The 15,082-nt window shown below is 43.8% G+C and overlaps 1 pseudogene; it reads right to left on the bottom strand.

Moving 5' to 3' along the window:
• Positions 1-1,719: 1,719 nt before the first annotated feature.
• LOC100337989 (UPF0415 protein C7orf25-like) lies at positions 1,720-13,035 on the bottom strand (annotated as a pseudogene).
• Between the last annotated feature and the right edge of the window lie 2,047 nt (positions 13,036-15,082).

Below are 15,082 nucleotides of genomic sequence, written 5' to 3' on the forward strand. Positions count from 1 at the left end.
AGATAAATCAACTTTTAAAAATCCCATTGAGGAGGGCATTGTGGTACAGTGAGTTAAACCACCACTTGGGATCCCTGCATCCCATACAAGTGCTTGGGATCAAGTCTCACCTCCCTTTCAATCTAGCTTCCTGCTAATGCATCCTAGAGGTAGCAAATGATGGCCTAAATACTTGAGTTCCTGCTACTCGTGTGGTAGACTCAAATGTAATTCTTGGCTGTGGCTTCAGCCTGGCCCAGGCCTGGCTGAAGCAGCCATTTGAGGAATAAAGCAGCAGATGGAAGATATCTCTCTCTCTCTCTGTGTACCTCTTGTTTTCTGTATGTCCTTCTACCTTTCAAATAAATTAAAAAATAAAGAGAGAGGGAGAGAGAGAGAGAAAGAGAGAGGAAAAGGAAGGTTGGGAGGGAGGGAGGGAGGGAGGAAAGAAGGCAGGCAGGCAGGAAGGAAGGAAGGAAAGAAGGAAGGAAGGATTCTTAAAATCCTATCAGTTCTACAAAACAAAGCTAAGTGAGCATTATCTGTCAGCTGCAGAATTTGGGTTAGGAACTGAGACTACTAGCCTAATAAACAGTTCTATATCTAGACAGCAGATCTAAGCAGTCCCCAGTTGTGAGACAATGCAGCCAAGGGCAGCCCTCCCTCCTCTTCAGCAAAATCTGGGTCTGGATCAATAACCCTCATGGGACTATGAATGAGCAGTCATGGCTGTGGTGTGTTGAAATTTGGTACAGTGTTAAGAGTGTGGAGGTTATGAGACCTTTAAGGGGTGTTTGGGTCATGGGGGCTCTGCTGTCATGAAGGGATTAGTGCCAATCTCCTAGGACGGACTGGGTTAATTCTTGAGGGAGTGAGTGAGTCCTCACTCTAGAGGGACTGCATTAGCACCGCAAGAGCAGGTCGTTATAAAGAGAGACAGCTCCTCCTGTCTTCCCTCTTTGGCTTCTGCCCACTTGCTCTTCCACCTTTCCATCATGTTACGAGGCTGCTTCAGGCTCTCGCCAGATGCAGCTGTCCAATCTCAGGCTCACCTGCCTTCAGAACCATGAGTTAAATAAACTTTCCTTTATAGTCTACCCAGACTCAGGAATTTGTTTACAGCAGCTGGAAATAGACAAAGACACAACTAAATAAGAAAACATGGTGGATCCCTTAGCATGATGCATGCATTTGCTAACAATCAACCAACCAAAAACCTCAATGATAAACAACAATAATATCAGTTCTCATATATCTGTGGGTCAATTAGGGGTTAGTTGGTCTAGGCTGGGCTTCACTGAGTATGTTCCTCCATAGAGGTGAATATTTTTAAACAACAACATATTTCACTATACACACAAAAAGCATGGAGATTTCTAGAATGTTTTATAGAGCCAGAGAAAGCCTCATGATATTAAAAACTCAAAAGAAAAATAAAAGGATACTTCTAAAAAAAGGTTTATTATTGATTCCAGAAAAAACTTAGCAAACACTTAGGTTTAAAATGACATGGCCAGCATTAACTAAGACCAGGAAGTCATGAGAGGAAAGGTTAAATTTTAAAAAAAGGGACATATGGAGACAGTGAAAGTACAAAGATAATGAAGCATTTTAGTGTAATTTAAGGGTTCCTAGAACTACTTTTACTATAGCCCTTCCTCCTTACCCTCTCAATTTAGATGGGAAGACCCAGCCCTGGGTACACAAATCTATTTCCCATGACAATATGTAAAGAAACCATTAGTGTTCACTGTCAGCTGCAGTCTTTTGGTAAGGGGTGGTGAGGGCCTCTTTACTCTCAAGTGCTCTGGGCTGATAGATAAACACTGAATACAACACCATGGATATTTACAGTGGGGATGAAACCACTACTGGCAGTCATCGTGATGGCTTTTAAAGCATCTCTTATTTCCCAAATTGTTAATGAGGGCTGTTCATTTCTGAACTGACCCTAGTCTCAAGACATATTCAGAAGGCTTATCTGGCACGTCATGAATATGCTGAATTAGCAATCATAGCCCTATCCCCACCCCACCCAGTCCCTCCTAAGGTATCTAGAACAAAATGAAAATCCTTGACAACGGGATCAGCAGCAGACAACTGAATGACCTTCATAAACGCCTCCAGCTGAGATGGAACCCGCGCTTCCTTACCTGCACTGCTTGTTCAGTGAGCACTTTTTCTTTGAAGACAAAATGCCTCCCTACCTGAGGGCAGATAAAAGGTGATGTAAGTCATAGTGTCCAGATTTACTCTCTTTTGCACACAGACACTCTAATCTCTGAAAGAAACCCAACACTGCTTGCTCTATTTTCTCCATCTACTCTATCCATCTGCAAAACTTCAGCCCCTTTGTCCTCTGATGTGCCCTCATTCACTTGTAGCTCTAGCAGAGAGTTGACTGCTGCCATGTCTCCTCTCCCAGATTTATCTGTTTCTTTAACCTCTCCACCATGGGGCTGGAGACACTGCTATAAATGCACACATGAGACAAGGATTCTTAGACAGCACTGGCTGCTGCTGAGTGGCCTGGAAGAAGGCTTCAGCCTGCTCAGTGATGCTTTTGTCACCATATTTCCCAGATGTTACAAAGATCTGCAGCCTTTCGGGCAATGGCTTTCACTCAAGAATGACCACCATTTGCAATTACACCCACCACGGGGTCTGCTCTTTCTCCCAGACATGATGGACACTAACAACTTCTTCCACGTTTCTTCAATTGATTCCACAGTGGTTCTCAGGTAGCTTAGGTTAATGCTCTGTGAATAGGATCCTTTAATAGCTACTTTCCCAGATTCTACTGTCTATGACAATTTTAATTCTAATTTCACTTTGCTGCACAGCTTTGCACCACTTTCTATGTCAGTTTTTCTTGATCTAGAAAGTGATTCTGCTCTCTTACTCAGTTCCTTGGCTGTGATTATATGTTCACAGAGCCTGGAGTGTGATAATGAAATATCTTAAGTGAAGCTAAAATGCAGAAAGAGAAGTTTAAATCCATTTTTTAAACAGTAAAGACTAGAAGACTTGGGGACTGGCGCTGTGGCTTAGTTGGTAAAGCTGCCACCTGAGGTACCAGCATCCTAACTGGGTGCCAGTTCGACTCCTGGCTGCTCCACTTCTGATCCAGATCAACTGCTAATGGCCTGGGAAATCAGCGGAAGATAACTCAAATGCTTGGGCCCTGGCACCCATGTGGGAGACCAGGAAGAAGCTCCTGGCTCTTGGTTTGAGCCTGGCCCAGCCCTGGCCATTACAACCATTTGGGAAGTGTACCAATGAATGGAAGATCTCCATCTGTCTCTCCCTTTCTCTGTAACTCTGCCTTTCAAATAAAACAAAATATTTTTTTTTTTGAGAAGAGAGAGGGGCTGGCGCTGTGGCGTAGCGGGTTAAAGCCCTAGCCTGAAGCGCCGGCATCCCATATGGGCACTGGTTTGAGTCCCAGCTACTCCACTTACGATCCAGCTCTCTGTTACGGCCTGGGATAGCAGTAGAAGATGGCCCAAGTCCTTGGGCACCTGCACACACATGGGAGACCTGGAAGAAGCTCCTGGCTCATGGCTTTGGATCAGTGCAGCTCCAACCATTGCAGTCATCTGGGGAGTGAGCCAGAGGATGGAAGACCTCTCTCTCTGTCTCTACCTCTCTCTGTAACTCTGTCTTTCAAATCAATAAATCTTTAAAAAGAGAGAGAGAGAAAGAGAAGATTTGGTATTAGATAGAACACAATCAGTAATATATATAGACATAGTTTCGAAATGAAAAGATAGAATTCATGATATGAACTGAAGTTCCTTGAGGAAAACTCAGGCAGTTGAAAGAAGCAATAATTATACACGTTGTCCAAGAAAAAAAACTTCCTGCATTGAGTCAATGCCCAGTAGACAAAGGCTCCCAGGAGTTCAGCTGTATGTAAACGGGTAGTTTGTTGACTTGTTTCAGTGAAGAACACACACCATGGGAACTGTGGGGCACGCCGGCAGGAGGGTGGGAGAAAGGTTTGTACACCTTGAGTTTGCATTAAGTGATTTGGAGGAAAATTCAGGTAACTAAAGTTTTCCTCTGAACTTGATGCTGTCAGAAGGAAATGTTGCTCCATTACTGGTATTTATTAGTTTCCCAGGGCTACTATAACCAAGCACCATAAATAAAATGACTTTCAAACAATGGAAAGTTTTTGTCTTACAGTTGTCAAGGCTGTAAGTCAAGATTACGGTGTCAGGGGGACCATGTTCCCCCAAAGATGCTGGGAAGCACCTGTCCTGAGCATCTCTCCTGGCTTCTGGTTCCCTGACTGTGGCGGCGTCACTCCAATCTACACGGAGTCTCCCTGTGTGCATGTGTCTGTCCAAATTTCCCCTCCATACAAGGACACTGGTTGCATTGACGTAGGGGCCCACACTGTTAAGGCATGACCCCATCTCAACTGAAAAGTACAATGACCCCATTTCCAAACAAGTCACATTCTCTGGTACTGATGATTAGGCCTTCAGCATGTGGATTTGGGGGAGGGAAGGAAGACACAATTCACTTAGCAACTAGTACATGAGCGAAATGTATCTAAAGAGGATAGAACAAGGCTAAAACTACTGCTGGTAAGGAAGAAGTAATCATTTAGACTAGGAGAACGTTTGATCATTAACATGGCTTGAAGACTGTTCATAGCTATGTATGTATTCAGGCGTGAGTACAGAATGGCCTTGTTTTTGTTCTGATCTGTTCTGGTCACAGAAAGACCTTTTCCAGTGTTGATATTCTGTGAAATTGTTTTTGTGCAATGGAAAAGGACAGAACTTCACTGTGAATACCAGCTGTGAATGTTAGCAAAACCAGGACCTAATTGATCGTACCAGGCCAGCTCTCTACTCTCAGGGTTGCTTTTCTCATTCTCCGTCACCTTCTTTGATCCAGGGCAGATGAAATCAGGGTCACAGGACATTAACCTATGGTTTCTGGAGCTTCACCATTGCTAAAACTTTGCTTATTGGAAAGTTTTCCAGAGAACATAGTTTATATTACTATGTTTGAACTATTTACGATGTCAAGTTCTCTCTTATAGGAACATAACTCTCCTTTGAGTACTGTACAGTTCTTTTTTGTTTCTTTAACACAAATGCCAACTTGACTTTGGTTTAAGAATGACCAGTAGAAGATAAAGCAGAAAGTGTGCTTTCAGAATTGATGAGGTGGTCAATCCCTATGTCACATGGAGAGGGAAAGGCTGGCTGCATTCCATGACAGTCAAGGGCGGTGTGCTCTGCTTAGCTGTGCTTAGATGGATAGATGGAGCTGTAGAGAGCTTGTTTCATTAAGGAAGCTCTGAATTACTGTGACAGTGAGAATCGTTTCTTTCTACTGTTTCAGCAAGGATGAGAGGATAGATTCTGAATTTGGTAGCTATTGAGAAACTTAAATTAAAGCTGTATAAAGCTTCAGATTTATCAGTGGCCAAAGCACAGATAAATTTATTCTAAATCAGGATGGAGGGAATGAGCTGTTTTATGCTATTACCAAGTGCTAAATTAGATGCCTCATCATATTTTGGCTATAAATTGGATAGGAATATAATTCCTGACAAAAAAAAATGTCTGTTTCATCATGAAATGTGTCAACATGGAACATTTTATGAATGATGGGAAAGTTTAGGACTTAAGAAAAAAATCAAGACATTGTTTGAAGAGTAAATTTTATTGTTTGGTAGGCATGTACTCAGCATTCCTTTAAAATATGTAACAAGAATGAGCTCCACTGAACTCTAAAAATCAGCTCCCAGGAGTCTTCATCTATATTGTGTTCTTGTCACATTATTGATGACTAAGAACCCAGTTCCACTTTAGCAAGATATAAACAAAATGGCTTGTCCTCTGTTACTCCCACCTGCTTCCTCCACCCCATCCTTCCTATACCTCTTAAGAAATTCCATGAAACAGCTTAGAAAAACAAAACTGTTGCTTAATCTCCTAACTTTTCAAAATATTTATTTATTTATTTGAAAGGCAGGGTGACACGGAGAGGGGACAGACTGGGTTGGGGAGGAGGAGAGAATTTTCCATCTGCTATTTCACTTCCCAAACAGCCACAACAGCCGGGGCTGACGCAAGGCAGAAGCCAGGAGCCAGGAACTCCATCTTGTTCTTCCATGTGGGTGGTTGGGCCCCAAACACTTGGGCCATCATCTTCTGTCTCCAAGGTACGTTAGCCAGGAGCTGGACTGGAAGGGCAAAGGCACTCAGATACACAATGCAGACGTCTCAAGCAGCAGCTTATCCTGCTGGTCCACAGCATCTGCCCCAATTGTCTAACATGTGCTTAATAATTTAAATTCAAAAAAAACAAAACAAGATTCTGCAAGTCCTGACTTCAGCCACCCTCTTTCCTTCTGAGCAAAGCTTTAGCTTCTTATCAGCAATCAATCCATGGTCCCAGGATGCACATTCATTTTACCATTAGTCTCAGTCAAATACGCTTGCAATGGTTAATATTCAGTAATACAAGTTTAAAAATCATAACATATAAGGAACTGAAAAGAACTCATGGAAAACAGAAGTGTCTTCAAAAAGGTCATGTAAAATCCAGACTATGAAAAAGCAATGCTTGGATTTAAAATTTTTGTTGCACCAAAATAAAATGATCTTTTAATTCTATTTTCCCAAAACTTTTTGAAATGCCCTTGTAGACTAAGCCTTGATGTCAGCAATGCTGTATTATGTGGTATTTGGGTAGCCTCTGCATTGAAATAGTATGATATAGCTGAAAGAATCCAACCATGGTTTGAATAGGTTTTCATTCTTTATGGGCGCAATGAGCTTTGGCAAGTTTTCGATGCTCAATTTCCTAATCTATAAACTGGGGATAAAATTGTAGTTTGCAAGGACATATGAGATAATGAATAGTCACCAAATATGAGTTTTCTCTTCTTTTTTTAAGGACTTACTTATGTTTATTTGAAAGTCAGAATGACAGAGAGAATGGTCTGGCTCACTCCCCAAGTGACCATCCCATCCACTGGCTCACTCCCCAAGTGACCGCAATAGCCAGGGTACAGCCAGGCCATAGCCAGGAGCCAGGAGCTTCATCCAGGGTGAATGCATGGGTGGCAGGGGCCCAGACACTTGGGCAATCTTCTGCTGCTTTTTCCAGGCCATTAACAGGGAGCTGGATTGGAAATGGAGCAGCTGGGACCCGAACTGGCACCCATATGAGATAACAGCATTGCAGGCCACAGCTTTACCCTCTACACCACAACGACAGCCCTTTCTTTGTCTTCTTGCAAGAGTATAACAAGGCAATGGATACACATCTATTATTAGTGGGTTTTCTGGGTTTTTTTGTTTGTTTGTTTTCTTACATTACAAGTTTGTGGCAAACGATGTCTGAGTGACATGTTTCCTCACCTGCATCCAGGAAGAAAGCGTGTCCATGGATATATTTGTAGCTCTATTTTAACACTGGCATTTCTGGTAGCAAAATCATTTTGGAAGAAGGAAAAGAAAACCAATATTTGATGTCTGTCATCCATTATTTCATTTTATCCTTGCAAACTACCTTTTTATTCCCATTTTATAGATGAGGAAATTGGGTATCCAAAAAATACCTCAGGCCATCCTGAATGAAAACCTTTTTTGAAAGTCATACTGGGCCAGCTGTAGCTTTCAGAAAAGGAAACATTAAGAATTGACTATTTTAGGGGCCGGAGCCTCGGCTCACTTGGTTAATCCTCCACCTGTGGCGCTGGCATCCCATATGGGCGCCGGGTTCTAGTCCCGGTTGCTCCTCTTCCAGTCCAGCTCTCTGCTGTGACCCGGGAGGGCAGTGGAGGATGGCCCAAATGCTTGGGCCCCTGCGCCCGCATGGGAGACGAGACCGGGAGGAGGCGCCTGGCTCCTGGCTTCGGATCAGCACAGTGCCGGCCTTGGCGGCCATTTGGGGAGTGAACCAACAGAAGAAAGACCTTTCTCTCTGTCTCTCTCTCTCACTGTCTATAAATCTACCTGTCAAAATAAATTTTAAAAAAGAACAAACAAACAAACAAAAAAAAGAATTGACTATTTTATCTGGCCAGAGCTGCATTTTTCTAAGGCTTCTTTTTTGTGAACATAAGATCATTGAACTCCTGTGCTATGCATTCAACAAATAAAAGGGGAGAGAAGATAGAAATCTTGTGTTATCTTCCCTCACCCTCATCAATGCTGAATTTTGAACCAATCCACCTAAATGCTCACTATTTAAACTGCCATGCAATTTTCACAAGGGGAGCAGAATAAATTATTGGAATGTTAATTAACATTTATTCTTTTTTTTTTTTTTTTTTTTTTTTGACAGGCAGAGTGGACAGTGAGAGAGAGAGACAGAGAGAAAGGTCTTCCTTTGCCGTTGGTTCACCCTCCAATGGCCGCCGCGGCCGGCGCACCGCACTGATCCGATGGCAGGAGCCAGGAGCCAGGTGCTTTTCCTGGTCTCCCATGGGGTGCAGGGCCCAAGCACTTGGGCCATCCTCCACTGCACTCCCTGGCCACAGCAGAGGGCTGGCCTGGAAGAGGGGCAACCGGGACAGAATCCGGCGCCCCGACCGGGACTAGAACCCGGTGTGCCGGCGCCGCAAGGCGGAGGATTAGCCTAGTGAGCCGCGGCGCCGGCCTAACATTTATTCTTAATTCTATAGGAAACCTGAAGAATGGGAATTGTTTTTCTTTCTTTCACATCCTTGGAAACTAGACTCCAACGCTATACTCCATAGCCTCTGGGTATTTTTACTGCAGAACTAAAGCCAGCTGCTCAGAATAAGCCTCTTTCTGCCCCCAGCAACCTGCAGGCTCAGCTTTTGTCCAAGGAGTGTCAGTCCTACAAGGAAGGATTGCATTTGGGAGGAGGGACAGGGATGCAGGTAGTACTGGTTCCAGAGCTGGATGAGAAATTGATAGTTTGGGGCTCATGACAGACAAGTATTTGTGCCCCAGGAAACACAAGGTCTTTGAGGTGGCTCATAGCAGACAGAGGAACTGAACCCTAATGGCAAGGGCAATGCATGTGTTCTCTTTCTTGGTGTTTGCTCCCACGTGATGAGACTTGATTTGAGTCAAACTCTTGACCCCTGTCCACTCATCACTGTCAGTCCTTCTGGGGGCTGGGGGGAGCTGTGCCCTGGTGAAGCCCTGAGGGAAGGAATCAGGCCTGCACACCCCAAGTCTCCCCAGTTTCTCTCTGCTCTGCTCTGCTGTCAGTTTCCCAAGCTCTGCCACAATGCAGGCCTGCAGTTGTCCAGAGCAGCCTTGGCTGCTGCATGAACCTGTCTAACACCGGGGCCAAGTCTTAGCAAACCATTTGGCCATTCTCCCTAGCATAGCTTCATCAGTATCTGAAGTGATACTTTGATCTCCTTTTGTACCGTTCCTGTGCCTATCTCGCCATTGATCCTGAACTCAAGCAGGTGAGAAAAGGCAATACTGTGTATTGACTCCTTCTGACACCAGTAACAGTGGATCATGGATCTATTCACTTGGCTCAAATCACTCAAATATTCATTCATTTACTCGACAGGTATTAATTGGCTGGCCACAGGGTGCTACGCACAGCACTCAACAGTGGGAAAAGGGCAGATGAATGCCCCAGCATGATCGATACATTTAGAATAAGAGATACAATCATTCTCACATGTAAGTCCTATAATTAAATTCACAACTGCAGCTGATCATTTTAATATATTTTGAAAAAATGACTATTAATTGCAAAAGTTAGACAAAGGATAGGAAGAGAAAAGATAACAGCATTCTGTTGAACTATGTGGCACTAAGTGGACAAGGAGTCATTGATCACCCATCTGCACATAGTTATCCAATCACATAGGGGGAGGTGGATAGATTCTAACCTCAAGTATATTTTAGTTCAAAATACAGAGGTAGAAAATTAAAAAACAAAGTGGAAAGCTAAAATGTAGCTCTTAGTTATCTTCAGACAAACTTTTAAACTCTGAACAAAGAAATAAATTCAAATATGTTGATTGCATGAGAATCAGATTTAAAGTAGTCTAAATGGCTGCCAGGCCAAAATACCATATTTCTGAGGAAGGAATATTATTCAATCTAACACAATAACAGAAGATCAATTATCTTCCTTAAGACCTTTGGGGAAAACAAAGCATTTCAGCTCCTATATTTGGCTCATTTTAGAAACTCCAAAGAAATAGTTTTGAACCTTAAAATGATAAAGATTGTCAGTATTCTCATTTTTACTTTTTGTCTAAGACTAGGGCCAAATGCCAAAAGCACTTAAAAATTGCCCATTCTCTTTTCATTTGCTATAATGTTTGCCAAATCCAAAAGTGAAGAGCAAGAAATAGCTTTAGTTAAGATTTTTAAAATAATGTGAAAGAAAAAGACATGTTACTGTGCCAATTCTTACCGTGCTTTAATCAAAGAGAGCTGGATTTAATTTGCATGGTAGCTGTCACAAAACCTTGCTCCTTGGCAAGTAGCTCTGACTCTCAGCAAAGTCATGAAGTGGGCGAATCTGTCTCGGCCCATCCAGGCCAACCTACAGCCTCTAATACAGTGTAGTCTCACTGTTTCTCTACTAGAAAATCCCAAGTTGAGAGTCGGTGGCTTTTTCAAGCATATCCTTATGTCAATTTTAAGGATATGTAGATAAAAATACGGATGAACAAAATGATTTATGAGACGACTTCAATATGATCTGTGTGTGTATCTGAATTAGGACATCACATTGTGCTATAATTTATTTGTTTATATTTCTGAATCTCCCATTAGACTAAAAATTTGGCAGCACAGACTCTGTCTTATTCACATTTGAATCCTTTATTGCTACCTTAGGTCATGGCATTTAGTAGGTGATTAAGTTAATTCTTTTTTATTTATTTATTTATTTATTTTTTGACAGGCAGAGTGGACAGTGAGAGAGAGAGACAGGTCTTCCTTTGCCGTTGGTTCACCCTCCAATGGCCGCCGCGGCTGGCGCACCACGCTGATCCGATGGCAGGAGCCAGGTACTTCTCCTGGTCTCCCATGGGGTGCAGGGCCCAAGCACTTGGGCCATCCTCCACTGCACTCCCTGGCCACAGCAGAGAGCTGGCCTGGAAGAGGGGCAACCAGGACAGAATCCGGCGCCCCGACCGGGACTAGAACCTGGTGTGCCGGCGCCACAAGGCGGAGGATTAGCCTAGTAAGCCACGGCGCTGGCCAATTCTTTTTAATTTTTAATTGACACAAAATGATTACATATATTTGTGGGATATAGAATGATAATTTCTTTTTCTTTTTTTAACTTTTATTTAATGAATATAAATTTCCAAAGTACAGCTTATGGATTACAATGGCTTTTCCCCCCCATAACTTCTCTCCCACCCACAACCCTCCCCTCTCCCGTTCCCTCTCCCCTTCCATTCACATCAAGATTCATTTTCAATTCTCTTTATATACAGAAGATCAATTTAGCATATATTAAGTAAATATTTCAACAGTTTATACCCACACAGAAACACAAAGTGAAAAATACTGTTTGAGTACTAGTTATAGCACTAAATCACAATGTACAGCACATTAAGGACAGAGATCCTACATGAGGAGTAAGTGCACAGTGACTCCTGTTGTTGACTTAACAAATTGACACTCTTGTTTATGGCATCAGTAATCACCCTAGGCTCTTGCCAAGGCTATGGAAGCCCCCTGAGTTCACTGACTGATAATTTTTAGACAAGGCCATGGTCAAAGTGGAAGTTCTCTCCTCCCTTCAGAGAAAGGTACCTCCTTCTTTGATGACCTGTTCTTTCCACTGGGGATCTTTCATATAGGTGTTTTTGTGGTTTTTTTTTTTTCCCCCAGAGTGTCTTGGCTTTCCATGCCTAAAATACTCTCATGGGCTCTTCAGCCAGATATGAATGCCTTAAGGGCTGATTCTGAGGCCAGAGTGCTGTTTAGGACATTCGCCATTCTTTAAGTCTACTGTGTATCCCGCTTCCCATGTTGGATCATTCTCTCCCTTTTTTATTCTATCAATTAGTATTAGCAGACACTAGTCTTGTTTATGTGATCCCTTTGACTCTTAGACCTATCATTATGATCAATTGTGAACTGAATTTGATCACTTTGACTAGTGAGATGGCATTGGTACATGCAACCTTGATGGGATTGAATTGGAATCCCCTGGCACGTTTCTAACTCTACCATTTGGGGCAAGTCCGATTGAGCATGTCCCAAATAGTACGAGAGAATGATAATTTCAAACATAAATACAATTTGTTTAATTTTTGATGGGTTAAAAATGACTAAATGTCTTCATATTTGGACATCTCAGTGATGAACATGCTATCTCTATTCATCTAAACTCTTTCCTCTAATTCTCATCTCATCTTTTCTCAAAAGTCAATTTGACTTTGGATCTGAGCAAACAGAATGGAACTGAACTTCCATGAAGTGCAGTAAGAAAACCACAACTTTATTACTGTTCTTTGTTGCCCTCCCAGATCTACCCACTGGAGGTATTTCTTGTCTGCCTATTGGATAAAATCTAAGGCTGGTCTCAAGAATCTCACAATAACTCTCAGAAAAAAAAAAAAAAAAAGCAACTCCAGTTACATCTAGTTAGTTGCTACATCTAGTTTTATGCAATGACTCCAAACTCTAAGTTTACTCAAACTTTTCCCAGCTCAAACCTCCTCAGGCCTGGAAATCAGCAAAAGGAAAGAGGGGTGTGGTCAGTGTATGTCCTTTCTCTTTCCTTGAGTGTTTCTCTATGCCAGATAATCTGGGGTGATGATAGAGGATGAGTCATGGAAGTTCCAAGCTGCAGTGCACTTGTGGGTTCTGCAGAGACCCCTACGGGACCTCTTACTGTCCATTCCATGCACTTTCAAGCTGAACGGTTGTGACAACCCTCAGCTTCAGCACCTGCCCCAGAGGGTGTTCCCATACCCTGACACCACTGCAATCCCCTCACTTGGCTGCTCCCTGCGTAGGGGTCCTTTGCGGCGGTCCAGTTACGATCTTCACTGCCCAGGTAGCTCCTGGGCTCTCCAGCCTTGAGTTTACTGCCTGCTCCCATCCCAGCCCCATTCCTTTCCCTGTGACTTCAGCTGAGCCTTTTAGCTTTGGCATCATAGCTATGGGTCAAACACACAATCACATTTTAAGACTTATGGGCTTTCCAAGTGTATTTTTGAAGACTTTCTCCGCGGGTCTCAGGGAAAGGGAAAACATTCCCCTGAACATCCCAATATCTGGGGCTGCAGAGGGAACAATGGCTCAGCCTGCCAGAAGTTTTCTCATAGAAATGACCTCTTCAGCTTCAGCCTCGTATCCTTTGGTGGACGTGAGGATAGGGAGTCATGGCAACAAATATCTGAAGAGTGAAGGCCAGGACTGCTGCCGCCCAACCTCCGGAGCACAGAGCAGCCCAGCTGACCATCACCTTTGCTGGTTCTGCATAGGGAGCTCAGCACCAACCGAGGAAATCTGGAACATTTGCCACCAATTGTTTTTGACTCAGCTTTGGAGGCTACAGTGGAAATGGAGAGCCAAAGCGTTCTATTTTACCATTCGATTCGAACACAAAAGGCAGGGTTCATGGTTCATGGCCTATTGTTTCAAACCCAGAGGCTTTTTCAAATACTGCAATGAGGTTTCTGGGTGCAAAATAAAAGATGAGGACATGTGCTATCTGTAAGGAATAGGGGTGAAAACAACCACAATAGGCAAAAAACAGACTGCAGATTGGGACTGATTTCTGGCATTCAGAAAGAAGACTGGTTAGTGGTAAGTGAGAAGATGCACAATCTGAGGCTGCAATGGAAGTGGGAGTTGTTCCTCTGCCTATCTCCTGGGAGGCTCCAAGCCTAGAACGGGAAGAGACAAGAGCAGCAAAGGCAGGTATCAGAAGTCTTTCTGGCCAGCGCCGAAGCTCATTAGGCTAGTCCTCTGTCCGCGGCGCCGGCACCCTGGGTTCTAGTCCCGGTGGGGCGCTGGTTCTGTCCTGGTTGCTCCTCTTCCAGGCCAGCTCTCTGCTGTGGCCCGGGGTGGGGGCAGTGGAGGATGGCCCGGGTGCTTGGGCCCCTGTGCCCACATGGGAGACCAGGAGGAAGTACCTGGCTCCTGGCTTTGGATTGGCACAGCATGCCAGCCCTGGTGGCCATTTGCGGGGTGGACCAATGGAGGGAGGGCCTTTCTCCCTGTCTCTCTCTCTCTCACTGTCTAGCTCTGCCTGTCAAAAAAAAAAAAAAAAAAAAAAAAAAAGAGAGAGAGAGAGAGGGAGAGAGGGAGAGAGAAAGAGAGAGAAGTCTTTCTATCCAACAGTGATGCAGGTGGCTACTTTCCCATCTGTCTTTTCTAACCCTGCACTTACCAAGCAACTGGCCACTACTGTGTTCAGCCCTTGGAAAAGATCCCAAAGTTGTGGTCTCTAAAAAAACTTGATGATCTATCACACTGGGCTTCAGATTCGGACAGTTAGCTCTGGCACATTGAAGTAAAGCCCTGGCATTTTTTAAAAAGATTTGTTTATTTATTTGAAAGTCAGAGAGAGGAAGAGACAGAGAGGGCAATCTTCCATCTGCTGGTTCACCCCCAAAATGGCCACAATGGCCAGGGTTGGGCCAGGCCAAAGCCAGGAGCCAGGAGCTTCTTCTGGATTTCCCACGTGGGTGCAGGAGCCCAAGCTTTTGGGGCTGTCTCCTGCTGCTTTTCCAGGCCATTAGCAGGGAGCTGGATTGGAAGTGGAGCAATCAGGTCTCAAATCAGCAGCCATATGGGATGCCAGTATCACAGGCAGCGGCTTTACCCACTATGCCCATGGCCAGCCCCAAGCCCTGGCACTTTTGCCAACAACATTGGCCTATATATTTCCTGCAGGGCTTCCATGGAGAAATAAACCCTGCCATTCGGTGCACAAGCACACATACACACATGCTGCCAGCATGCCTGTTTTGGGAAAGCTGTTTTAGGGGAAGAGAGATACACAATAGCTTTGGAAGTTGCGCCAACCACAACCGTTAATCAGCCTAGATGTCATGATGTAGAAATAAGAAAGGACAGCCAAGGCTCAGCAGATCGTCATCAAAGGGATCTGACAAACACCAGAGGCTATGGCTATTATG

The sequence above is a fragment of the Oryctolagus cuniculus genome, chromosome 5 (assembly GCF_964237555.1).
Source record: "Oryctolagus cuniculus chromosome 5, mOryCun1.1, whole genome shotgun sequence".
NCBI classification, from domain to species: domain Eukaryota; kingdom Metazoa; phylum Chordata; class Mammalia; order Lagomorpha; family Leporidae; genus Oryctolagus; species Oryctolagus cuniculus.